This window comes from Gavialis gangeticus, unplaced genomic scaffold (assembly GCF_001723915.1).
Source record: "Gavialis gangeticus isolate Ggan-Ray unplaced genomic scaffold, GavGan_comp1, whole genome shotgun sequence".
Taxonomy (NCBI): Eukaryota; Metazoa; Chordata; order Crocodylia; family Gavialidae; genus Gavialis; species Gavialis gangeticus.
The window spans coordinates 89,349,363-89,375,462 of record NW_017729025.1 but is presented as its reverse complement, the minus strand read 5'-3'; the positions used below and the strand labels follow the sequence as shown (position 1 = coordinate 89,375,462).

General features: G+C 41.0%; 1 protein-coding gene across 3 annotated transcripts in view; it reads left to right on the top strand.

Moving 5' to 3' along the window:
• Nucleotides 1–26,100, top strand: part of SIPA1L1 (signal induced proliferation associated 1 like 1) — a 355,154-nt gene that overhangs the window by 4,200 nt on the left and 324,854 nt on the right. For all 3 annotated transcript variants that reach the window (XM_019519136.1, XM_019519135.1, XM_019519134.1), the window contains exons 2-3: nucleotides 8,110–8,118; nucleotides 15,993–16,061. The gene's annotated coding sequence lies outside the window, so the exon portion shown is untranslated. The remainder of the gene's footprint in view (nucleotides 1–8,109; nucleotides 8,119–15,992; nucleotides 16,062–26,100) is intronic.

Genomic DNA, 26,100 nt, shown 5'->3' with positions numbered 1-26,100 from the left:
CAAGGTCGAACGGTTGTAAACTCCTCCGTGACTGTTTCAGGCTGGACATAAGGAAGAATTTCTTTACTGTCCGAGCCCCCAAGGTCTGGAACAGCCTGCCACCAGAGGTGGTTCAAGCACCTACTTTGAACACCTTCAAGAGACATTTGGATATTTATCTTGCTGGGATCCTATGACCCCTGCTGACTTCCAGTCCCTGGGGCAGGGGGCTGGACTTGATCTTCCGAGGTTCCTTCCAGCCCTAGTGTCTATGAATATACGAATCTATGAATCGGAGAGAATCCAGCAGAGGGCAACAGAAATGGTAAGGGGGCTGGGGCACATTACTTTTGAGGAAAGACTGAGAGAACTGTGCTTATTTAGTTTAGAGAAGAGAAGTCTAGGGGGGGATTTAATAGCAACTACCTGAAGGGGGGTTCAAAAGAGAATGGAGCTAGAGTGTTCTCAGTGGTGGCAGATGACAAAACAAGGAGCAATGGTCTCAAGTTGCAGCAAGGAAAGTTGAGGTTAGATATTAGGAAGAATTTTCTCACTAGGAGGATAGTAAACACTGTAACAGGTTATCCAGAAAGGTGGTGCAATCTCCATCCTTGGAGACTTTTAAGACCCGGCTAGACAAAGCCTTGGCTGGGATGGTCTAGTTGGGGATGGTCCTAGTTTGAGCAGGAGGTTGGACTAATGACCTCCTGAAGTCCCTTCCAACCCTAATTTTCTATGATTCTGTACTGCCTTAAGGATTTGAATTTGAGTATGTTTATAAAAGGGACACAAGGTTGCATAAAATTAGGAGATACCAATTACCTGTAGTTTTTTATTGCTACAGTATACAGTGCTTCATAGAAACATTGCATCACTCAGGTGTTCTGAACTGAAGCAGGATCCTTTTTGTTCATGGTTTCTTGTGTTATGCATAAATGCACACTAACTGTACAATAATGTAGTTTTAACCAATGTATAAGTAAATGTAGAAAACTATTAACACATACAGCTTGTCTTATTTATACTTTTTTAGTGCATTGCAAGTTTTACTTTTATGTTAGTTAAATCTCACTTTTTGTGTGGTTTGGATCTGTTGCTTTTGGCAAATTTCAGTTCGAAAAAAACCTCAGGTTTTATATGTATAATGGTACACTAATCTATGTATTTCCAAATTAAGTAGCTGAAATGCCCAGAAAGATGTCTGCTGGAAGTGCTCCATCTGCATTGCCATTATTGGTCAGACCTTTTTTTTTTGTGGGTCTGCCTTACTGGGGTTTCCTGTTTCCCAAAGCCTCTTCCACAACAGTTCAGCTGATCAGGACTTTTTTGATTTCTTCCATTTCATCCTTGATAAATAAGCCTCCTCACCCAATGGCTAGGACAAACCAGGATGCTTCAAAGATAGAGGCACATGGATTGGGCTGTGTCAGATTTATTTCCTTTTGGAAATATGACAAAGACACTAATGCACAATAAGAATCACATTTTTTAAAGATAGTGAACACCACTCTTTTTGGACCTCCAGAAGAGATGCATCAGAGATCTGCGTATATTTCACAGACCCATCCACCTGTGGTCAGAAGGCATCTTATGGAGATCAGTTGTCAGTTCGTTTCCTCTGATTTGGTGCTTGCATGGTGTCTGGTTTTGCCCTTTAGATTTATGAAAATCCACATGCTGTTCAATTCTGAATGGATTCTTGGGAGAAAGCAATCTCTGCACCACTCCAGGTTAGCAGACTGTCTCTCTTAGTTGGCTGGAATCTGCTGTCATTATTTTTCTTTCCATCTCTTGTAGGACTATAGTCTCCTTTACAGTGGATTAGATCCAAGATCTATCAGAATCATCTTCATTTCTGATGGGACTGAGGCATTTGCCTCAAGTCTCTGGTATGTAAGTCTGTCATTGAATACAAGTTTGATTTTTAGCTTTAAAGAGTTAGAGAAAGCTCAATCCTTGTTTCCTGATACCTTCAAATATTGGTTCCCCAGCTTAATCATGTGTCACTATCAGGATTTGAACCTAGACCACAATGCAGATTTCTGCTATCAGTTCTTTGTACTGGCTACTATAGAAGGACAGATGGTAGACAGTATGGTGGGTTATATCAGTGGGTGTTGTCACAGTTTGCAGGCAGCCCAGCTAAACACAAAAATGTAGCAGTCTTTCTGAGGAATAGTTTTAAAATGGCTGAGATTTTGATTTCCCTGATTGAATATCTGGGTTCAGCCCCTGGCTTGTGTACCTCTCCCTGATCTTTAAAATATCTGTAGCTACCGTGATCTGGAGCAGAATCCTGAATTTGGTGGAGGGGTAGGCTTGGGATCTCAGTGAGGTCTGAGGTCTAGTTCAGTAAGGGTTGAAAAGAGCATACAATTACAGTATTTACTGAAATCCAGGATGAGGATGCCTCCTGCCCTTCTCTTATTCAACATGGTGGAAAAAAACCCCACTTGTCTTAAATTTGAGTACTGGTCTAGGTCAGGTGGCTGCTGTGGCTCCAATTGGGGCCTGAGCCAGAGCTGCTTCCTTCCCTGGGCTGAGATCAGTTCATGTGGCAGGATAGAGGGCATGTGGCAGAGGGAAGGAGTTCAGGGGAGGGGGGTATACAATGCGAGGAGGAAGAGGCATGCAAGCTGTGGAAACTCCTTTGCTACTGCATGCTTCCTCACACTTCCTGCACACTTCCCTCTCTTGTGTTCCCCTTCTGTGCGCCCCTCTACACCACACTTCGCCCTTCCCCACACTGTGCTCTCCTTCTCTTGCATTCTTACCTGCACCATGCTCCCCTGTGCTTCTCACTGCACCACATGCTCCTTCCCCCAACACTTCCCCTGCTCTGAGGTTGCTTGCTCTGAGCCAGAACCAGAGCAGCTGCACAGGGTAAGGTGGAAGGGAAACAGGGGTGTGGAGGATAGACAGAAGAGGGAGAAGTGGCAGGCATGAGGGGTGGGGTCAAGTGGTAGGGGGTTCAGGCATCGGAGTGGTGAGGGAAGAAGTGCTGGGGAGCATAAGCAATGGGGGGTCAGGGAGGAGCAAGTTGTGGACGGGTTCAGGAGCTGGGGTGGGGGAGTAGGCCACCTGCCCCATATATGCTTCCCTACCACTGCTGCCACTGCTTTCCCTGATGTAAAGTGGGGATGACTTTAAGATGATCCTCCAATAGTTAGATTCTAGACATGGTAAATTATAACAGATTTATAATTTTCTATCTTGAGAATCTGGTAATTGTAGAGTCATCTTAAATTCAAAGTCATTTTGGATTCAAGCAAATATAATCCAACTCAGTAGAAGCAAAACTAGAGCTTCTACTTTACTGATGTCCAGTCCTGTGCATTCCCCTAGTCCAGATTGTATTCTGTTTTGGGAAGCAGTGTTCATTTGTTTGCCACAGGCCATTATAGCAGGCCAAAGCAAGATGCTGGGATGGTGTCTGCCCAGGACAAACCTAATATTTGTTTTCTACCAAGTAAATCACAAATGGAAAACAGTAGTCTTCAGTAGCTTGCAACATGGCCCATATCTATATCTGTATTATGACATAGGACAAGGAAATTGGTTCATGATCCCTGATCTGTTTCTCAGCCTGCAGCAGATCATGGGGACAGCACATCTTTTAAAAATCTCGAAAATGTATAATGAAAAGTATTAAGTTATCTTAATATTGGAATTGTCACTGTTTCCATTGTAAAATTCATGGGATAGTCAGCGTAGTGGTTCAGTTGATTTTTTTTTTTTTCTATTTTCCAAGGTGCTCTTGCTCTAGGAGCTTTTCAGTCTTTTCACATGTTCTGTTCCTCATTCCATGGTCCTCATAGAATTAATGTCACGTTGGTTTCTTGATCATTTACTAATAGGATAAAGTAAGATTTGTTGAGATTAGCACTGTTTCATTTCTGAATGCAACTCTGTGTGGGGTGGAGATGTCTATTGTGTGGTTTTTCATAACTGTATGCTACAGGAATTTGAGGTCCAAGTGGCTTAATTCCTAACTGCTGAAAGATCTGTATTTCAAAGAGTAGGTAATTGACCAGTGACATGATTATATTGGTCTACTTTTGGAAATCTTTATTGTAAACAGGCTTTTTTTATATGTCTTGATGTGTTGTCAACAAGGTAGATGTTTGAAGTATTCTGCATCTAGTTTTTGGAGGGTGTTAAAGTGCAGTGTTCAGATCTAACCCATGATGTGAAAACTCTGTTACTATTGCAGGTTATGTGTAGTGAATGTTAACATAAAGGGTGAAGACTAACTTGAACAATAGGTATATGTATGATAGTGGGCTCTTTCATGGAGGACTGGTGCTTCCTGAGCCTGGGGGGGGCACTCACAGAAGCCGGCGGCATCGGCAGGGACAGGGCTGGCGAGTACCCGCAGAAGCCAACGGTGGCTTTGGCAGCGGGGGATGGCCCTATCGGGGGGGGGGGGGGGGGGCACGTGCCTCCCACCCCCCATGTAACTCCTACCAGTCGCCTATGGGCTCTTTCTCCAAAGGGAGAAGGCACTATGAAAACTTAACACTTAGAGAAGCATTTCTTTGTTCAGTTAAGTGCTAAACTGCCCTTTGGAAATGTGGGCAATATTTGGGGTTTGAGAGAGTCCAGAGTCTTAAAGATATCAGTTAATGAACTTTAATAGATTGAGTTACATCCTTAAGACAAACAAACAAAAAACAACGAGCCAGTGGCCTTCACTTTAGTTATATGTGGGACTGGTATGCGTTTATTGGCTCAGGCTACACTGGAGCGTTGGCACTTGTAACGTAAACGATTTCTTGTTTTAGTATTTTATTGTTCATTGAATGAACTCTTATTTGTAAAATGTAGGCTGGAAGGGACCTCGGAAGATCATTGGGTCCATCCCCCCTGCACCAAGCAGGAAAGACGACTGGGGTCAAGTGACCCCAGAAAGGTGATCCTCCAGTCTCCTCTTGAAGATTTCCAGGGTAAGTGATTGCACCACCTCTGGAGGGAGCTTATTCCATGGTCTGGACACCCTAGCTGTGAAGAAGTTTTTCCTAATGTTGAACCTGAAACAGTCTTCCAGGAGTTTGCTCCTGGTTTTCCCCATGGGTGCCCTGGTGAACAGTTGCTCACTGAGCCTTTGATGTACACCTCTGATGTAGCAGTAAGCTGCTACCAACTCCCCTGTCAGCCTTCTCTCCTTCAGGCTGAAGAGTCCCAGGCCCCTGAGCCTTGCCTTGTATGGCTTGCTGTGCAAGTCTCTGATCATATGGGTGGCCCTTCTCTGGACTCTCTTGAGCTTTTCCATGTCCTTGTTGAAGTACGGCACCCAGAACTAGATGCAGTATTCCAGCTGTGGTCTCACCAATGCTGAAGTACAGCAAAAGAATCTTTACCTTGGTTTTGCTGGAAATGCATCGATTGATGCACACCAAAGTATTATTTGTTCTGCTGGCTACAATGTCTCACTGTTGGCTCATGTTCATACTGTGGTCAGTTGTTATCCCCAGGTCTCTTACATTCGTAGTACTGGTTAGACTGACATTACCAAGCCTGTAGGTGTGCAGGGGATTGTTCTTTCCCAGGTGGAGCACTTCATATTTCTCGATGTTAAACCTCACCTTGTTTTGATCTTCCCAACTTGCCAGCCTCTCTAGGTCTACCTGTATCTGCAGCCTATCTTCAAGCATGATCATGCTTCTCCTAACTTGGTGTCATCAGTGAACTCTTCTCCCCCACATCCAAATCATTGATGAAAATGGTAAAAAGCACTGAACCATAAGTATCAAGTGTTACATTTAAACTAAAATGATGATGATAACAAAGCCCTTGACCTTTTGAAAAGTCTAATGACCATATTCAGTAGATCCAGGGTCTAAGTTGCCCTGATTTTTGCCTTATTTGCAATTCTCTTAGCAAAGGTTAGCACCTCTGTTGACAATAAATCAACTTTAGAGCCTTTCAGTGGTTTGTCTGAAAAATGTATGTGGCTTTCCAGGGGATGATGTATGAGTAGTCTTGAGAACCCAAAGCTAACGATACATGTGGTTCACTTTAGTGGGCAGAATGGTCATCTTGGACTGGAGTCTGAGCGGTCTGTCCTTTTACGTAAAACTTCTTCCTTTCCTGCAAAACTTCTTTTTAAGGAATTGTTTCTGTAATGAGGCTCCTCTGCCATCCCCAGTCCTGTACTCTTTGTATTTGTTAGTTTTCCCCTTTTCTTAGACCCTTGCTAGGTCTCTGGTATATGCATTCTGCCAAACCCTGTCTTAATGAATTTTATGTTAATATATGTATTTTTGGTCCTTGCCTTTCAACAATAGAGGGTTGTTTTGTTTCTGTACAGTGATACAGTAACATTGTGCAGTCCGTGAATGGTGATTTGTATATGGTAGATTATCTACTGTTAGATTAGCCACTAGGATCTGATACAAGAAGAAAATATTTTCGGGCATATACATAAGGCCTAAAGGATCAGTAATCTGTGGGATTACTGTTGTTGGTTTGAGGATCCATTATTGAGGGGAAGCAACCTTTGCTCCCACTTCTTGCCTCAGCATTTCCATCTATTCCATGGGCATATTTACTTCCATCACAAGTGTTGTGATGTTTGATATTTATACATCTTTTTCCCATTCTACTTGAATTCACAATGAAAAAAAATTATGACATCTAGCTGAATTTAGGGAACAATTTGCTGCTGTGTCATTCCTCCTCCCTCCCCAACCTTTTTGGTCCCATCTCTCTGGACATATGTAGTTACCATAACAACACAAGGTAATTTTTTAAATGCATGTTAATTTTGTCATCTCCCCTGGTACTTATGTTTAGAAACTAGTGAGTTACAAGGTAAAATGTCTGTCTTAGAAAAATTTTAAACAGATAAACCAGTGGTTCTCAATCTTTTTAGACTCGAACACCCTTCAGGAAAATGCCAACTCTTAGTTTTCACTGTTTTTTTTGACTGAGGAAAAATAATAGAGACATTCTTCTATTGCAAAGAATTCTGAAAGACTGAAACAAGTAAATATGTTATGATGCTATGAATTCCTGTTTGAAATCTCTGGGCTTATCTTGCAAAGTGTGTAGGTGTTTGCACACCTTACAGTGCTAATGCTGTGTATCCTAAAAGGATTTCCCATCACCCTGGTTGAGAATCACTGAGATAAACAACGCAAAATACTCAATTATAGTTTCTTCCTTTATTTCATCAAATTAAACTGAGGCGCAGTGTTTACCGGTATGTAAATTTAATTGAAAACATTGTCAAACCTTACACTTTGAACACCTTCCCCTGCTCTTTCAGTAGTCGGAATTGTAGTGTGGATCATTGTTCTAAGATATTTATCCAAAAGAGACTGGAAGAAAGGAATTTCTAACTTAGTATTTTTTTGCGCTATCCAGGTCAATGGCATCTGCAAGTGCCTTTTAGTTCCTTTAGGGATGAAGGTGCATAAATAATTATCTAGTGCAGCAGCAAGCATGCTACTGATGGTTAACAATGTTGTTTATATGCCGAGCTCTGTATTTAAGAATCCCTAAATGATATATAATGGGAATCCATTAATGTTTACAAAGCTTTCTTTATAGTGAATTGTTCTAACTGTGGAACAGTTGAACTTGATGGCAGGAAATAAGCCTGTTTTCTTTTGTATGACTTTTGTCGTTAATATAATGCTGTATTGCAGGGGTTTTCAACCTTCTTTAGTCTAAGTACCCCGGTGGTCGGATGTGGAGCTGGGGGTGGTGGGGGTAGTATGCGGTCGAGTGGGGGGCGAAGTGTGCATGGCCAGATGTGGAGCAGGTAGGTGGGGATGGCGGGTGGGCAGGGATGGAGCGCCCCCACCTCCCAGGAGCACACCAGGCTGGGGTGTTGTGGCTGCGGTCGCCACCTGTGAGCTTCCCCACGCTGTGGAGGGACGCTGCTGCCCTCGCCCCAGCCTGGCTCTGCTCGTAGGAGGGGGCGGTGCTCTGTCCCTGCCGGCCCGCGTGTACCCCCTAGGGACTGGTCTAAGTACCCCCAGGAATTCACGTATCCCTGGTTGAAAACCCCCATGGCACTGGTTTTATTTCTGACTTTTAGAAAGGACATCTATTTAGACTTCAAGTAAAAAAGCTTGAACAGGGTTATAAAAGACAGCTAACACTGCACTTTGATTTATTCAGAGTGCTAAAGTTGAAGAAACCTAATATTCATGCAGCAAAGTGATGACTTATTGTAATAAATTTGATGAACACTGGGTTGTATCATTGGATCCTGAGCTTCAAAAGTTAAAATTAATGGTCTCTAGCTAAAACTACCCACATCCGTAAATGCATTCTAAAAATCTAATAATGCCAGGTTGACCCATGATGTAATAATTCATATAAACAAGGCACTACTGGTTTTGCGATAAGTATGTAAAATCCCTGTCAGAAGACTTTATGGAAACTGCTTTAATTTTCTTGTTAGTTAAGAAACAATTTATCAGAGCTAAGCAAGCATAATTTCACCATGTCTGTAACAATTAATGTCATCCCTTTATGAATTTCAGACACTTTCTTCTGGAATTCTGCCATTTGACCAAAACCATCTCAAGACTGTATTAGGTTTAAAGTAGAAAAACATTATAACATTACTGTTTTTGTGCTGGACTTATCAAGAGTACTTGTTCAGCTAATCTAACCTCTTCCACATATCTTTGTTTCTAAAGAATAGGGTATATTATACTCTCTTAAATAAATGACAGACTGGTATAAACACTTAACATTTAATTGTGGTTGGATGGATTTATGTCTATTCAAACAGAGCTAATGGAGGCTCCAGTGGATGTATTTTCTTTGATTGTTAGTCCATTTCCTAGCTATTTACAATGTTTTCATTTATTTTATGTAAATACATAATAATGCTTTGCACAATAAAACACAAGTTTCATCACAATTTAAGGTCATAATGGAAAAGTTAATTCACAATCCAGAAGAATTTTGCCTAGTAGAAAGCAGATTTATGTTTATGAACAAGCATATCATTACTTAGTTTTGACTTCTGTCTCGCTCTCTCTGCCAGATCACTGATTCCCCTACCAGTGTTAACAGGTCAAATATCTGTCAGTTCAGCATAATGTTTGTCCAGCTGTTATCCAAGTTCTTTATTGATTGTGTTTTGTGCTGTGTGGGGGCATGTTGGTTGTTTCTGGATGGTCCAAGATTAACTTCTGTGGCCTACTCTGGTATCCGTGTCAAATTACTTTTCACGGTTTTGTGGTTCTGACCGACTGCCGCTACAATCTGAAGCCTGAACAAGAGGGGAGATTCAGAGAAGGCTATTAATGTGCTTAAAACTGAAAACCAAGTGTGGGAAGCTGCTCTGGTGTTCTGATGTTGGTTCTTCAGTAAAAGCAGTAAATCTGAGCACAATGTTTTAACAATAAAGCTCAAGATAATTGCAGTTCTGACCAACTGCCTTCATTTGGATACATCTATTTTGAAACTTTCAGCTGTTTGGTTTATTGTATTCTCTGCTAATTTGGAATAAAAACAGAATCACTGGAAGTGCTCAGGAATTGTCTTATAATGAAATCAATATTAAATTTAAATACTGCAACATAAAATTATGAGGAGGCAGGTAAAGATGGAATTAAATACTGCAGCATAACAGAGGGCAGGTAAAGATGGAATTTTACCTTAATATCAGAATTTTTACTTTTAAAATTTCAAGACAGAGTTTTTATACCAGAGAGAAAAATTACACTGTGGCACTGTTCATTTAGCATATAAGGTAAAATCTTAAATGGGAACATAGGGACACTAAGGGGCCTCCTGCACCATTGAGTCCTGTCATTTGCATTTCCATGAAATTGTTAATCTAAGGAATCTCAAAATTGCCACTTCAGATTCTTACACATAACTACATACCCCAAACACCCTATAATATGCCACATATGTAGTGGGGGGCGGGGGAGGTGGCATGACAGGGGGGACCACCCATTTTCTGCTGCAACAAGAGGCAAATAGTTGGTTAATGTATGCCTAGAAGATCCTAGGAAAAGGATTGTCCCATGTTACAGGGCATTGGTGTCTATCCTGGGGCATGCATGCTACAAGTGGCATAGGCAGCCTGTGTGCATGGCACATGGCAGAACAGGGAGGGGACAGAGTACAGGGCAGATAGGATAGGGAGCAGAAAGAGCAGTCAGGGGAAAGGGGTCGGAGTGGCACTTAGGGAGGGCGTGAGACTTAACTTGTCATGCGCTTGCCAGAAAGGTTTGCTCCCACTTTTACAAAGGAAGACAAAAACCTCCATGGTATTTGCCAATTTAACCTAAAGTAAAAATGCCTCCAGACCCCAAATTTGGTGACTGGCATAACAGTGAGCTGGAGAGTAAAACAGTCTAGCCAGGAACTGTGCTACTGTCTTACAAGTGCTGGCAGGAGTATCAAGGCACTCGGTTCAAAATGCCAAACTTGTCCTCTGGCCAATAGTTCAGAATTTCAAAGAACAGCAACCCCCCTACCTCCTGTCCTTCCCTCGGTAGCATTCATTGGGAGGAGGGCTCCAGCTGGTGGGGCATGGGATTACTTTCCACACTAAAAGAGCTAAGTGTCATTTCACAAATTGAATGCGGAGCCAGGTCTCCCTGTTCTATCTGACCATCCCTTTCAGAAACGTAACCAATTCATTCTTAAAGCGAGGGTCTTTTCCTGTACTGCATTGCTTAGAAAAACCATTCCAAAACTTCACTTGTCTGATAGTTAAGTTTTCTTTTAATTTTTGGTCTAAATTTTATCCATAGATAGCTTTTAGTTAGTTGATCTTGTCCAAAATAATTTAAGCTATTTTACTATGAGCCACTAATAGGTTTTTAGAATTACAGGTCTATAAAATCATGTTTGTGAGACAGTCAACAACAAAAGTAGCTACTGTATGTACAGTAGATACTTTTCCTATATTACTAAGCACAAAAAAAAATCATAGAATAATGATCATCTCCCATATTATTTTTTTTAATTAGAGCCATTTTCACATATATATGCCACTGGGGTTTTTTTTAATGAAAAGAAAATGTGGGTTTGTATAATTTCAGCAACAAAATTTTTTTGTGAAAAAGAAATTGCTCTCTAGACAAGATCTTTGCTGTCACCTTTCAGACAGCTTTAACCACAAAATAATGCTCAAAATAGATACAATATGAATATTTTCATGAGCCAGGAGCAGGTACAAAACAAACAGTGCTAATACAAATTTTGTATCTAAAAGTGGTTTTCCATATCCTCTTGAAGTATCAATAGGAAACCTTTATTTTCACTAAGCTAATAATTTTTTTTAGCACCTGAAGAGGAAATCTTGATGATTATTGGGGATTAGGTCTTATGCAGCACCTTGGAATTGATTCTGCTTATTTGCTAAAAAGGTGTTATCGGGAAACTATGAAAATGTATATCCAACCAGTGCCTCCCCAGGCAATGTTCCTAGGTTCTGCAGAGGACTTTTGTGTGGACATAAATGTTAGCATTACAGTCCCTCAGTTCTTTATGGCACTTCATGTAATGCAACTGTTTGCTTCACTGGTCTCAGTAGTTTTTCAAGTAAGCTAGTTAGGTCCTTGCTCATTTTGGGTTCTCCTTTATATAGAGGAAAGGGCTGAAAGAAGAATTTAAAAGCAAGACTTTTACTGCAGCATTCAGAATGAAGCATTGAGATACCAGGATATAAATATTGATGTTTTCTAAGCACAGACACAGTATGTTGCTTATAGAAGTTGGTTGCCACACCATTTTAGTCCCAAATAACTTGTATCCTGATTACTTGATATCCCCTTGGCTCATGTTTTCCGTTGTAGTTTCCTTAATGATGTTTTTTCCTTTGAGTAGTTGTCCATATGCACATCCTCACTGAATACATGTATGTGCCTCAAGCACTTGACTGGAGAAGTTTTGCTTTAATAGACATGGAATGTACCATAGTCCTGCCTCTTCTTATCCCTCAAGTAAAAAAACCATACAGGATAATGCATTCTTTCTGTTCCTTACTTCCTCTGAATTGCTTTGGCTAGAGATAGAGACTTGTCAACTCATACTTGTTACCAAATTTTCCTGAAGCTTTCTATTACTGATACAATTATAGCAGTAGTAGCTGTTGTTGTTTTCTCTCAATATTTCTTTAGCGGTATTTTATTTCTTTCACAGGGGCTTGTACCCTCTCACATATTTATGCAACATCATCTTGATGGTCATTTAATTTGTTGTCTGTACCTTAGGGTAGTGAAATTAAGGCCCTCTTCCCTTTTTTTTAATTATGTCTCGTGTGTACTTTCAGTGGCTCGTACCTTCTATTCAAGGTCTAAGATTTATAAATAATAAAGGCATCTGATAACTCCATCCAGTATAGGTGTGGCACCGCTGAGATATCTTTACTCTCGTTTGATGTGAAAAGGGTTTTGTCCTTTCTCCTAGCTGAGAGAACTACAGCACAAAACCCGTCCAGCTTCATATCAAATTGTTTTGAGTCTGCCAATGAACACCATCCATGCTCAGAGTCATTCCATCAGAGCCCAGGCAAATCTTGTAGCAACCTTGCACCACATTTTTGTAACTGCAGTGTCCCATCAAAGAAGCCTCCTAGTCCAATGTTGCATTTACAGTGGTCCTTCACTTGCTGTTAGTCTGTGGAACTTAAAAACCCATCTCCTAGTGTGCAGGTACTGCTTTACAGTCACACACACAAGGCATTTGTTGTAAGGGGAAATAAAAGATATCAGTAGCTGGAATTCTTTGCCCATCTACATCTCTCCCCCCTTTCTTCCCTGGAGTTGCATTTTGTATCGGACATTGGTTGAGAAGGAACTTGAATAGGAACTTCACATGATCCTTTATCTCCTCAGTGCAGAATACAGAGGGGCAGGCTTGCAGTATGCCTGATCGGTATAGTTAAGGCAAAAGTCTCTCAACTGTGTGCTTGAGATGGATGCACACCTACAGTGAGAGTAGGTACATGGACTGCATCTCAAAGAACTCCATTTCCAGGAATATAATTTCTCTTTAATCCATTCTGAACTGATCAATAATGTTTTTTTTGCCAAGGGATATTAACATGACATTAATGCAGTTTATTTGGTTGTCCTTACATAAATGTAAATACTGAGGTATAAATAAATATGTTAATAGGTTTCTGTGGGATTGAAATTGAAATCAATTATATATCCTTTTAATAAGAGACTTTCATCTTTCATTTGAGGTTTGCACTTGAATGATCAAACTTTAGGATATTCATAGTTATAATTAACTTGTCTCTAAAATATGTATTGTTCTTTTTTGTTTACATGTAATTCTTCCTAGTATAAATATTTAAAACAAAAACAGATTTGAAAGGAGAATGAACATTGCTGAACAAAACTGTAATTTTAGAAATCTTTATCTTTATGTATTTATTTTTCCAAAGTTCAGAACACGTTTTTCAACTACTTGTGAAAGAGAGAAAGACCCAGTATTATTTTCTCATCTGAGGCCGTTTCTACACAGTACAGGTATTGCACAATTAACTGGTTAACTGTGCAAATATCTTGAGACCAGTTAGACATGCAAAATACTTCCAAATGATAAAATGCTCCAACCAGCTATAGCTAGATCTCAAAAATGCATACTAACTTTATAGCTAGTTGCTATCTAACTTTAATTTGCATATGTCAGTAGGGTCTTCTCTGCAGTTGGGAGCCCTGTTGGCTGAATCCTAAATCAAATGCTCACCCTGAGGCATAGGGGTGCACTATGCCCAGCATGAAACTTCCAAGCCCTGGGGATCATGGCTGCTGTGATCCCCAAGGCTTAGGGGTGTGTAAAAGCCCTGGGCCCACACGTGCAGCCAGGACCGAGAGCCCTGCACCTGATGGGACTCTCAGTCCTAGCTGTGTGTGGCCTTCACAACTGGTAGGCCCTTCAGCAAAGGTGGCTCCCAGTTTTGGGAGCCTGCTTCTTGCTGATGCAGGGGGAGCCCAAGATTGGACTTGGACTAAGGTACGGTTGGATTTAATACACGATCTCATAATCTGTGGCAGGAGGTGCAATTGTGTGGCTCACGCATTAGATCCAATCATGCCTTTACCTGCATATGCAGAAAGGGCCTCAGTCTCTGCTATACAGTGATATGTAGAGGAAAGAACTTAATCTGCAGCATCTAGAAATCTAGAATATTTCTTTTTTTGCTTACAGTATTGAGTACTTGTTTTCATTATCTGAAATGATACTCTCATTTTATGAATGTGAATAATACCATCCTCTATGTAAATTAGTTTCAAGATGCAAAAAATATTCAGGTGGGATTGGGGAATTACATTTCGAATGGATTTCAAGAAACTAAAGTGCCTGCTTTTCTTTTCTTTTAAAATCCTTTGCTACTCATTTGTGACTCTGCACTTGAACCTTCCCCTTCTAAGGAAATTTTTCCTGATCCTGGGATTGTCAGTGTAATATAATGAAATACATGAAAATACATCATTGGCAACTAGTAACATGCAAAATTTGATTAAAATCATGGACTCCCTGAAGCTGATGGCGACAGTATGTTGACTTCATTTGAGCCAAGACTTTCACTCAATGTATTCTAAACTTTGAATATTTCTTTTTTTTCCTACTTCCATGGAAAGCTATCCCTGCCCATTGTCAGGTTTCCCATGAACCATTCCTGTCCCCTCTTCTATAAAATTCTGTTCCTGATAACTGGCCCCCTGTTTAGAGCAACAATCTCTCAAGTTCTCCCCATACTCTTTCATGTACCTACATGCTTCCTCTGCTGCTTCCCTCTTCCCTCCCTCATTACTTTCCATCAACAAAATAAGGTTTGTATTGAATTCCTACAAAATTTTCTCCCTCCTTAGCCCTTTGACTTTCCTCCTTACATTTAGAGTCTCTAATACTTCCCTAAGCCATCCATACCTGTCTTACAGATTTACCTGCACTCTCATTCTGCTAGTGGTTGTGTGGTAACGTTTAGGTATAAATATTGTGTTGCTGCTACTTTATAGCAGATCATGTATTTTTCTGTGCTGGTTTGAGGTAGTAGTTTTTCTCTGTAAAATGTGCAGATTTCCACATATCTGGATGAGATACCAAGCCTAACATGACAGAGAAATTTACTGTCTTCTGTTAAGACAATCCAGTCCCATTGTGCTTGGTACCTTTGCTCAGTCCTCAACCACCTTGCTGTATAGAGTAGAAATCACTCATGGGATGGGCAGTCTCAGAGCAACTAAATTTCAAATGTTTCTGCCATTTGACATGTTTGAGCTACTATTGCATGGATTGGAGGCATGGAGTTAAGCGTGTCTGCCTCTGCTGGACAAATTCAAGGTCACATTTTAACAGGGTATTTGATTTAGGATACATTTTGTGTATTCCAGGGTCAGCTTTTTGTTCAGTTTTTAATCAAAGATAATAGTTGCATCTCAATATGTTATCCTTTTTTTACCTTAGGGTCTAACCTGAAACAACTTAAATTTTGCATATTTAAGTACAAGTTGAAGCATTCATTTAAAAAAAACCTGATTTATGGTGTATAATACTGATTTGTGGTGTATAACTGGCTTTTTCTGCTGCAGGTTAGACCTTTTAATATTCTTTCAAAATGTCTGAGGGCCTTGTTGCACATTAATTTTGGGCAGCTTCTGGAGCTCTAACCCCCAGATTGTCCACATGTAACACTTTTAAGTGGCTTAAAGCAGTTGTTATGCAGCTCAAAGTTATGCCACTCCAGGGCAGGATTATCTCTTGATCCATATAACTAAGTTGCTGTTTTATTAAATTATGGCCACTCCCCACAGATGTGCCCCTTAAGTTGAAGGTGTGGTTGCAAGCTAGCGCTAAGCCAATCAATATTTGTGCAGCTTTCAGTGTAACATGTAACAAAGCCCTAGTATTTTCAAGATTTTATCTCTTGGGAGAGAGACTGTGCCTTTACCCATCTCCTCCCAGCAGATTTAAGTATCCAAACGTAAGATGGCAATTGACATCTTCTGTAACATTATTGCATGTTTTCTTTATAACTGTTCTTAATGGTGGTTTTCTGCTTTTTCCCCCAGCTCAGACAGTTTCTTTTGTGGATACTCAAGTCAATGCATGCGTTTTCACCAAGATGCCATGAAACTATAGTAAGTATTTTTTGCCTTCTGCCTTAATCTGCTTCTTTCTCAGCTTTTAGCAGCTGTTATAGAAATTCTGATTTTCATGTTTGATCATTCAGTTCTATATTACGTGATGAGCTTTGCTGCCATAAGATAAGATGCTGGACTGAAGAAATTTTAAAAAATTATATTTTATCTCATTGTTCTCACCATAGTGTCAACCTAGATTGTCCAGTTTGAAACTATCTTTTGAAGTAAAATTTGGACACTAACACAGTGCAAGGTTGATTTAATTTCACCTTCTGTCAAATACTGTATTGTTCAGACATTTCACTGCAAATGCTAATATCCATTTTATTTTTAGCCAACCATTAGTCTCTTACAGGGGAATGTAGGAGTAATTGTCAAAGTTAGCAAAGGGCTGCTATTAAACCAAACTGCCAGAGCAGGGTGGGATCCTCTTCATTCTCACCAATTAGCAACTAGTAGCTTTACATTGTGAAAGCATTAAAAAGAGAGTCCTGTCATAAAGACCATTACTGAAATATTCATTTTCCTTTGGCCTCATTTTGATTTGTGTTTTTGTCAAGTGTTTCTTTCTTGGTCTTTGTCGTTTGTGAGTACATGTGAATCTATAATGCTTGTCCTCTGCTCTCTTGCACTTTTATACATTTATATTTTGTACATTTAAAAATGGTCATAAATAAAAGAGTGGTGAACTGGGGAGAGAGGAGTGGATGAGAAGATAGTGGGGCTGAAGGGCATTGGTACTTCGTATAAGTTGCATATTGGAGCTAAGGGGTTAGAGCTGATTTGGGCAGCAGTGTCCTGTGGGAATGGGAACCAGCTGTGTAGGTTAGTTATCCAGGTGGCAGATTAGCCGCCTCATGTTCCTTCAAATTCCCCTGATGTGCCAAACCTCCTTACTCTGCACCCTTCCATGTCACCTGGTCCACTCCCTTAAGTCAATGGGACATCAGTTCCGTAAGTCACTTGCATACTTTCGAAAATGTAACCTAGAGCTTTATGAACTGAAGCTGAGCTGTTGGCTGCTGTTCCATAGAAGCTGATTGGGCTGGTTAGCACAAGGTGTGCCACTGCTACTTGTTCCCAATGAAACAAACATCTGCAATCTGCTGCCTTGTGCCGCTGCTGCTTGTCCCTGGGGAACATCTGGGCCACGTGCATTCTGGCACACAGCAAATTACCCTGAATGGGGTAGGGGAGTCTGAGGCCAGCAATAGTGCTGGCCCCAGAAGCCTTACCTGGGGGCTGGGGAAGCTGCAGCTACAGTGCTTCAGTAGCTGGGAACCTGGCTGGCAGCCAGCATGTGGCTCCAGTTAGCCAGACTCTGGTTTTGGGCAGCGTACACTGCTGCCACATGTGCCGCCCTGCTTTTTTTCCACACAGGTTTTTTGAGCCTGGGATCTCCCCGGGTGAAACCCCCTACTCCTTGCAGCAAGGTAGCAGCATGGAGAATGCCTGAATGTGCGGTGTGTGGCACCGCAGATGGATCTGCAGTACCGCATGCCACACAACCGTGTTCATCTGGATGTGGCCTTGGAGTCCAATGCAAACTCACTGCTTTTATTTCTTCTTTTTTTTCCTTCTTTTCAAAGAAAAATCTTCCAGAGCAGAATACAGGCCTTGCTTTATAATTACATCTCCTCCTTTCATCTTGCCCACACACATTTGCAAGCCTAAGGATTGTCAGTCCCACCTCTATTGCTGTATATAGCAAGAGAGGAATTTCTTTGGCAGGGGACCCTTTTAAGTAAGTTTATGGACTCCTCCTGCCCTGTCTTCCATCAGAGATCATTATACAGAGGTGGGCTAACACACGAATGGCCAAAAGTCCTATAGAAATGAAAGGAAAAATGCCAGATAAACAGAGATTATTATTGGGGAGCTCTTAGTCAGATGGAAAGTTTAGAAGAAATCTGTTGCTGACTGTAAATCACTGCTGATTCAGATTTTTTTTTTTTTTTTTTGGCAGAAGGCTGAGAACTAATTAGAATAAATACTATCCTTCTGTAGATCAAAAATGCCCCTGACTTCTGCAAATGAAGACCGGCTGCTTCAACCTTTCTATTGACTAGCTTGGCCTGTTGTGTGGTCCAAGTCTACTATCTTGGAAAGCATGATATCCCATGGATTTTTTCTGATCATTAGAAATTTCAGAGGCAGATTTTCAAATAGTTTATACCTATGAAATATTTTAAAGTTATCTTTTCCTGGTCAGTTGTCAGAGGTGTGGCTGGCAACTTGGACTCCATGTGATAGGAGCTTTACTCTGTCAAGATGAAATTCATGTACTAGTTAGGGGAACCACACAAGATCTATACATTATTTAAGTCTTGCACATAAGCCCACAAAGTAGGATTTAAATGATGCCTAGAGCTTATATTTTAAGCTTCTGTAGTAAAGTTCCTCCCCAATTGCTAAATTATTGCAAATCATATTTTTCTAATTTGTGCATTAGGGTTGTGGCATTCTCACTGTTTTTTAACCCATTCATAGTCTTCCTCATTCTTATCACAGACCACAGAAACGAATCACTTCCATTTTCCATTTGCAAAATGCAAATAAATTACAGGGTAGTTCTGAGTCTTGCATTTTGCCAGTTACAAGATCTTGGTCAGTTAGTTTAAAAAAAAAGTGTGATGAGGTGACCATATGCTGCTTCACTGAGAGTGGTTTTTATAGGTTTTGTCTGTATGAAGGTAACTTGTCAGATTACAGCAACCATAACTACGCACAGATCTTGAAAATAATAATTTACTTTGCTGATTGGACTGTCCTATTTAATAATTGGGCAGAAATCCATGATTTAATATGGCTTCCTTTAGTTGAATCAAGGGTGGGTAAAATATGGCCTGTGGGCCACATCTAGCCCACCAGCCATTCCATGTGGCCTGTGGGGCACCTAAAAAATTTACAGAAGCCTAGCAGAAGCTTCTGGCCTGGGACTCTGGGGCTGTTCCAGCCTCCCTCCGTCGGAGAAGGAAACTCTGATAAGAATACGAAGGGGGAGGGAGCGGGGAAAGGAATTGGGAGGACCGTCAGTGATCACCCCAGTCCTCAGGACCGGGCCAGCTCCTCCAGAGTCCCGCTGTCTGGCCATGCGGCGGGGAACCACGTGGTGCTGGAGCACTGTGACAGGCAGGAAAGTGGTGAAAGCAGCAGCAGGCAGGGAAGTAGCAGTGAGCGGGGCCTGAACTGTGCCCAGAGCCAGGGCCAGTGGGGGCCCAGAGTGGGATGGCAGGAGTGTGGGGCCTGGGCTGGTAGAGGCTCAGTGGAGCTGGGCTGGGCTGGGCTGCACCAGCAGGGAAAGGGGGGAGCTGGGCTAGCTTGGCCCTGTGCACCTGCCGCCCTGCCTTGGGCCCTGTTGGTTCTGGTCCTGAAACACCTGTGAGGGCCCCGCGCTCCCACCCAACTGTCACTGCACTCCTGCGTGCCTGCTTGTTGTCACTTGCCCTGCCTGTAGCTGCCATTTCCCTGCTTTCCTGCCACTCCAGCACCACGTGCCTCTTGGCTTCATCACCAGGCCATGGGAGCATGGGGCCTGTGTCAGTACCCCAGGGCCAGGAGCAGGAGGGGTGTGTGTGTGCGTGCATGTCCATGCAATGAGGGAGGGGGAGAATGAGTTTGTAGGGTGAGTCCCAAACACACACCTTGCCATACACAAACACCCACACACCCCCTGCACTACCATATATGCAGACAGCCATAGCCCCTCACACACCCCAGCTACCCTTTCCTTCACAAACCCCATACTTACCCACACACAATGTATCCACACACGCCCCCATTCCCCCCCTGACAATATACAAGAGTGAGACTTCATTTTAAGCTATTATGCAATCACCTCTATGTACACTATACACATAAATCAGGACAAAAATATTTTTTGAAATCAAATTAATGAATGCTGTAGATGTTTGATTTTTATAATATAATTTTGTATTTTTCTGGTTTGGGATGGCAGAACTCATTGCTGAAAGGAGTACTTCTGGGGGCAAGGGGGAGGGACTTCTGGTAGCAAAGGGCAAGGGTTAGGGGGTAGGACTTCCAGTCACAAGATGGGAACCAGGGGACATGTCAAGGGGTGGGGCTACCCATGTGGCCCTCGACACCTTGCCAAAACTCAGTAAGCAGCCCTCCAGCCAAAATAGTTGCCCGCTGTGGAAGGGCCCTGGTAGTGCCTGCCACTTTAAGGGGTGAGTCAAGCAGCTGGCAGGTGCTTGATTGCAGCATCCATTTTAAAACACTGGCTGCCTATATAAACAGGGCAGTTCGCAGGTGGCGAGCCAGCCAGAAATATTGCCTGACTGAACTGTTTCATGGCAAATCTTGCAGGTAGGAGCTGGAGGCTCTTGGTCCTGGCTGTGGCCTAAAACTGCACCTTGCATTTACCATCTGCTTGTAGGACAGCAGTCATGGCAGGCGAGACTGGGTGGATTGCCTCATAGCGAGAGGTGGGCAGGCTGACACAAGACCCAGCCTCAGGAGAGTGCCCCCTGTCACACCCATTCCTGAGTTAAATGATATGAAAGCACAGGGAATATATTTTTAGGGGCAGATCAAATCTGACGTACCTAACCAACACAAAATGTCTGTAAATCCTTGTAAACCATTTCTAGCATATGTTCCCATTCTTTCTCAGAAGAATAAAAGTGTTATTCTAATCATTTGGGAATACAAGAGGGAAGGGTTCTGGAGGCACAGTGTTATCTCTCTTTTTGGTCAGATAAAAGGAATATAAATAGGACATCTATATGTTCTTTGTGAATGGACCAGTCTTAATCTTCTGCATGCTAACTTATGGTATAGTTGCACTGGCATTCTTACCAGACAAAAGAATGGTGAAGAATATTGGTAGCTATGCAATTTCTTACAGCCGTTAACTAAACTTTCTGTCTGTACTTTACCACTGTTCAGTAATCATCAAAGGTACTCTTGGTTTATTAATGTACTTTACATGCATCTGTGTTTAATTGCTTTTCCAGGCCTTGATTATTTCGCTTGTTTTATTGAGGGTTAAGGCTTACTCATTGTATGTTTTAAGGATATAGGGACCGGTTATGGCCCTTTATCCTGGGAAGCTAGGGAAACATAGTGTTCCTAAGGTACCTCAGTGGAAAATTGACACCATTATTTTTGTAGGCTGAGGATAAACTTTTAAATAAAATTACACTTTCAGTTACTTACAGTCTTGTGCTGTCTGGGCAGGTAAATGCATTTTGCTTTATCTTTTCTCTATTGTGTAAAATGTGCAGTGGCAGTTAAAAGAAATATAATAAATTATTGTCTCTCTCACACACCTTAATATAAGATTTCATCTATGGAATATTTAACTTTTTACTTGTCTCAGCTTAAAATTTTGTGTAGCAAAGTAAAAGGTCAAATGGTAAAATTATCAAAAGGAGCCTGGGTTCTCAGGCATTTATCTCTATATTTGGGATTTCTGCTCCTCAGGGTCTTAGTGTTTTTTTGAAAACAGGACTTCAACTTCCTACCCATTTAGGTACTTTTGAAAAAATTACCTGAGAACTTCTAAAATGTGAGACTGTTAAGTTTCTGCTCAGTAAACCATCATTTGGTATGGAAAGGTGACAGTTATTGTCTTGAGTGTAATTAATATTTGGGTGTGGGCATGGATTTTGATGAAACAGCAGCTCTTTTGATTTGATTTCTAGAGATCTCAAATTTCCTTCATCTTCTAAAATTTTGACAGTGTATAGTACAGAGACAGTCTCAGTCAATGTTATTCTTCTGGAGGTGGATTCAAACTAATTATTCGGGTGAGTTATTTCAACTCTGTCACCAGTCTTTGACTCCATTGCCCACACAGTATCAATATGCCAATGGGATATGTGGAGGTCTGCTTGCATGGCTTTGTTCTTTCCATGCACACTGCTTTCGGTACGGTACATGAGCACACAGGTTTGGGCTTGTTCCTTGGAACATTCGTGTTACTGTGAGACATTCACACTTTCAAAACCTCAGGAATCCCACCTCTGCTTGCTATAGTCACCAAAGTGCGTTCTCTTTTCTTTGCCAAATTAAATAAAGTTTTCTTACGAAAGGAAAAAGATTTCAACTTTAAATTGTTGAGCCCATACTTGTGAAAGGACTGAACCTTGGAAAAAGCAGCTGTTAAGAGAGAGACGTATTGAAAAACAGTTTACATGGATCCTCCAGTGTCTGTTAAATGATAGATTTTATTTTTTCTCTCATGCGTGATTGACTATTTCATACTAATGTTTGCTTGATATGAATGTAATCCTTTTTGAAATTGCAACGCCCAAAATTCAGAGTTTAAAAAACATATTGTGGGAATGTGTGCCTAGTGAAGAGCTGGTTTGGGTTATATTTTTAGAGCGACTTGCCAGTAATACAATTTATAGATTATTTTATAAGTCATTGAATGATATAAGCCAGAATAGCCTATTAAATGGATAAATACAACTTTCTAACTGCAGTAATTTACCAGTTTTACATGGTGGCTGCATGCTAAATTCTGGAATCTACTGTTTTGGGGGGCTTTTTTTCCCCATTGGACTTAGAAGAGATTGAGGGAAGAAGGGAGGGGGGTAGAGAGAGGGCGCTGCCTGGTCATGTTTTCTTTTTCAACTTAACTGACTCCTGTATCTTCATCTGTATTAAAAAAAAACTTTTGTACATCCTATATATCTGCATAGTTTATGAACTTATTAATAAAAATCAGCATTTGCTTGGGGGTCTTTAAGGCAAGGCTTGACAATCACCTTGCTGGGGTCATTTGACCCCAGTACTCTTTCCTGACATGGCAGGGGGTCAGACTTGTTGATCTGCTCAGGTCCCTTCTGACCCTACCAACTATGAAACTATGAAATCATGTAGCATTTTTGTGCTAACATAGGCAAGCATTTCATTTCTGTGTTTTCAGAAACAGCTTTAAAACAATTAACTATCCTCCTTTGAGACTTCAGAAAAGAAGTGAGAAGCCGATTTGAAGTGTGATACAGACTTTCCTTTCCTTCCTTGGGAAATTTCATGGCTCATTGAAATTTCTTTTATAAACTTTTTAGAATTCTTCCTTCACCCTCTCCCCTAATCTGGCTGGCTACAATATGGAAATATGGACACTTCTTCCATCCCTTACCTCCCTCCAACCTACCCTGAGGTGTTCTAGGGACCAAGGAAGGTTCAAAAAGCCTGGCCCAGTAACATCACACACGCAAAGAAATATATTTAAATAAATGTTAATAGCAGTTCTATAACAAAATCATTACTACAGAAAAAAATGAAGGTTTTGAGTCTTAAAGTCTTAAAGATCTGTAACAGGTGGCCAACCTGCCAGGTGAAAGAATTTCTTATCTAGGTTCCAGAGACCTTGTGGCAATAAAATTTCTCCTGCTAGAAATATAACACCTGCCCATGGCCTTCAGTTTTGAACCAGCACTGATCTTGGTTCAGCTACAGATGGCAATACAGCAAGGATCACAGTTCCTGACTGAAGAACAAGCTTCTGAACCAGACCTGGGCTTTTTATCCAGATTATCTTAGGATGTCCCCAAACTGACCTACTGAACTTAATTGGTTTTCCCCCCCATACTTTATAGTCTTCTCTCCCAAGAGGTTCTTTCACTGCTTACCGCTTCTTTCATTTCTTCCTCTCTTATATTAACTTTAAATAGATAACTGAAAGCTAATATGATCTCAGTCTAATACTCCTATTAAACAGCCTAAGATTGACTAAAGTCTATGTAAATTTCTCACTTTGTGCTTGACACAACCAGGACTTGGTATTAGCTCCCACAGAATTGTTAAAATATTTGGTTATCCATTGAACAAAGTGCTGCTGTTGAAGTAGTATTTGACAGGGACACTTGCTTATTTTAGCATTTTCACTCTGTAGAATAGAATACAGTAAACTGGTTACTTTGCCACTTTGAGGGGAATGCAAATTATGTGAATTGTCCTGTGGTGATCTATTTGATGATCAGTGGGGGGTCAGTGGCAGAGAAGTGGAACAGTGGCAAATATCTTGTTTAAGAAAACCTTATATAAATGTTAAAAGAGCAAACACAAGATAAGGGATCAAAATGGAGCTGGATCATTATAGGTCAAGAGCTATTGTGTGGATGGCATAAAAGTTCTAATTTACCTCTTATATCCTGAAGTTTCTTAAACCAGTTGTTCATTTAATGCAGATAAAAATGCTGTGGACATACAAACCATTTATTAGGACATAGGAGTGGGCAGTATTTATCATGAATCACTGCTTTGCAGTAATTGTTTGCATGTACACTCTTATCCTGCAGTAAGTGGAAGATAAACAACAGTATGTTAGCTCTCAGTGAAAGAGTGCTGGAGAGGAACTGCTGTCTTAGTGCAAAGGTTGAGACGCAGACTCTTCTCTAAGGCCCCCTCTACACATTGTAGGTATTGCACAATTAACTGGTTAATTGCACAGTTACCTGGAGAATGCTACACATGCGAAGTAGCTATCACACAATAAAAAGCTCCAACCAGCTATAAAGTTAGACCTTGAAAATATGTACTAGCTTTATAACTGGTTACTATTGAGCTCTAATTTGCATGTGTAGCACATGTCAGATTACAGGGCTCCCAACCACAGGGATGCACCATACCCAGTGTAAAACCCCGGAGCCTAGGGATTAAGGCAGTTGCAGTCCCCTGGGGTTTTGTGGAAATAGGATCAGGCACAAAGAGATTATTTTCACAATGACTATTTTCACAATGCCTAAAGTAGCTGAAAATTAGGGGAGAAGCTAAGAACCATGAAAAAGAGTAGAGAGCTGTATATGGGGACAGTGATGCTTGTAGTAGCTGAGCTTGCACCTGCAAATTGCCACTACAGTAGACTTCTTTCCAGCAGCTGGTTTGTAGGAAAAGGAAAGGAGGTCTTGACTAATATGTCCTACACCAGGGGTGGGCAAAATGTGGCCTGTGGGCTGGATGCGGCCCGCCAGTCCATTCTGTTTGGTCTGCGGGGCCCCTAAAAAAAAATGTAGAAAATTAATATTTATCTGCCTCTGGCTGCCTGTCATGCAGCCCTCAATAGCTTGCCAAAACTCAGTAAGCGGCCCTCTACCTGAAATAATTGCAGGTCCCTGTCCTAGACAGATTGGGCTTACTTTGGTCAGGAATTTTCTTTAGGGTGAAGATTTAGAATCTAGAAAAGGATCCAAAAAGTGTTGTCTGTCTGTCTCTACACTGATAAGAATGGCAAAGTCCAGTGCAGCTAATGATCTCATCAGATAGGAAGTGCATAGCGTGCTCATACCATAGTAGTCAGATATGTCTGGCTGAAATCACAGAGCACATTATTTGTTTAGTGGTAAACATTTCTTGACCTGCTGAAAGGACTTCATACTGTTGCTGTGACAGGTTCTGTTTTGACAGGGTTTAACAGGGTATCTAGACAAAATGACTTGTTTTTTCACATTAGGTTCTGAAAGAATGAAAAATGAAAGGTTTTTACAATAAATACTTTTTTATTTAAAGAATAGTAGCTTTTGCCCAACTCATGGATATGAGATGATTTTTAAACATCTTGTCATCCTCCTTCCATCCCTAAGATATATGTTGTAACTTTGAACTATTAGGAGATAAATATATCCAAAGTTCAAGTTCTGCCACTGAAACTTTTTGAGAAGTGGCAAGATTATAGGTTAGCAAATGGAGAAATGCACTCTCTTAAAATTATGTGGTTCCTTCTTAGAATCCTAAAATTTAGTTAGGAATGTCTTAACCAATTTACCCATTGATCTTTTTTATGATGATGTATTATGAGAGTAGTATTCTTAGTTATTGGAGACATGTAGTAAATTAGATGGCTGACAAGGATCGCCACAGTTCCTAGTCACAAGCCAATTGTGGGTATAAACAGAACAAATAAGAGCCTTGCCTGCATCTTTTTTCCTTTTCCTACAACCTCCCCAAATCAGGGGTTTCTAAGCCACTGGTAGGAACTCTGTGTTTTGTGGTGTCCCACAGTAGTAGTAGTGTACTCATAACCATTTTGTTCTGAAGCACAGAAGTATTGAGAGAGATT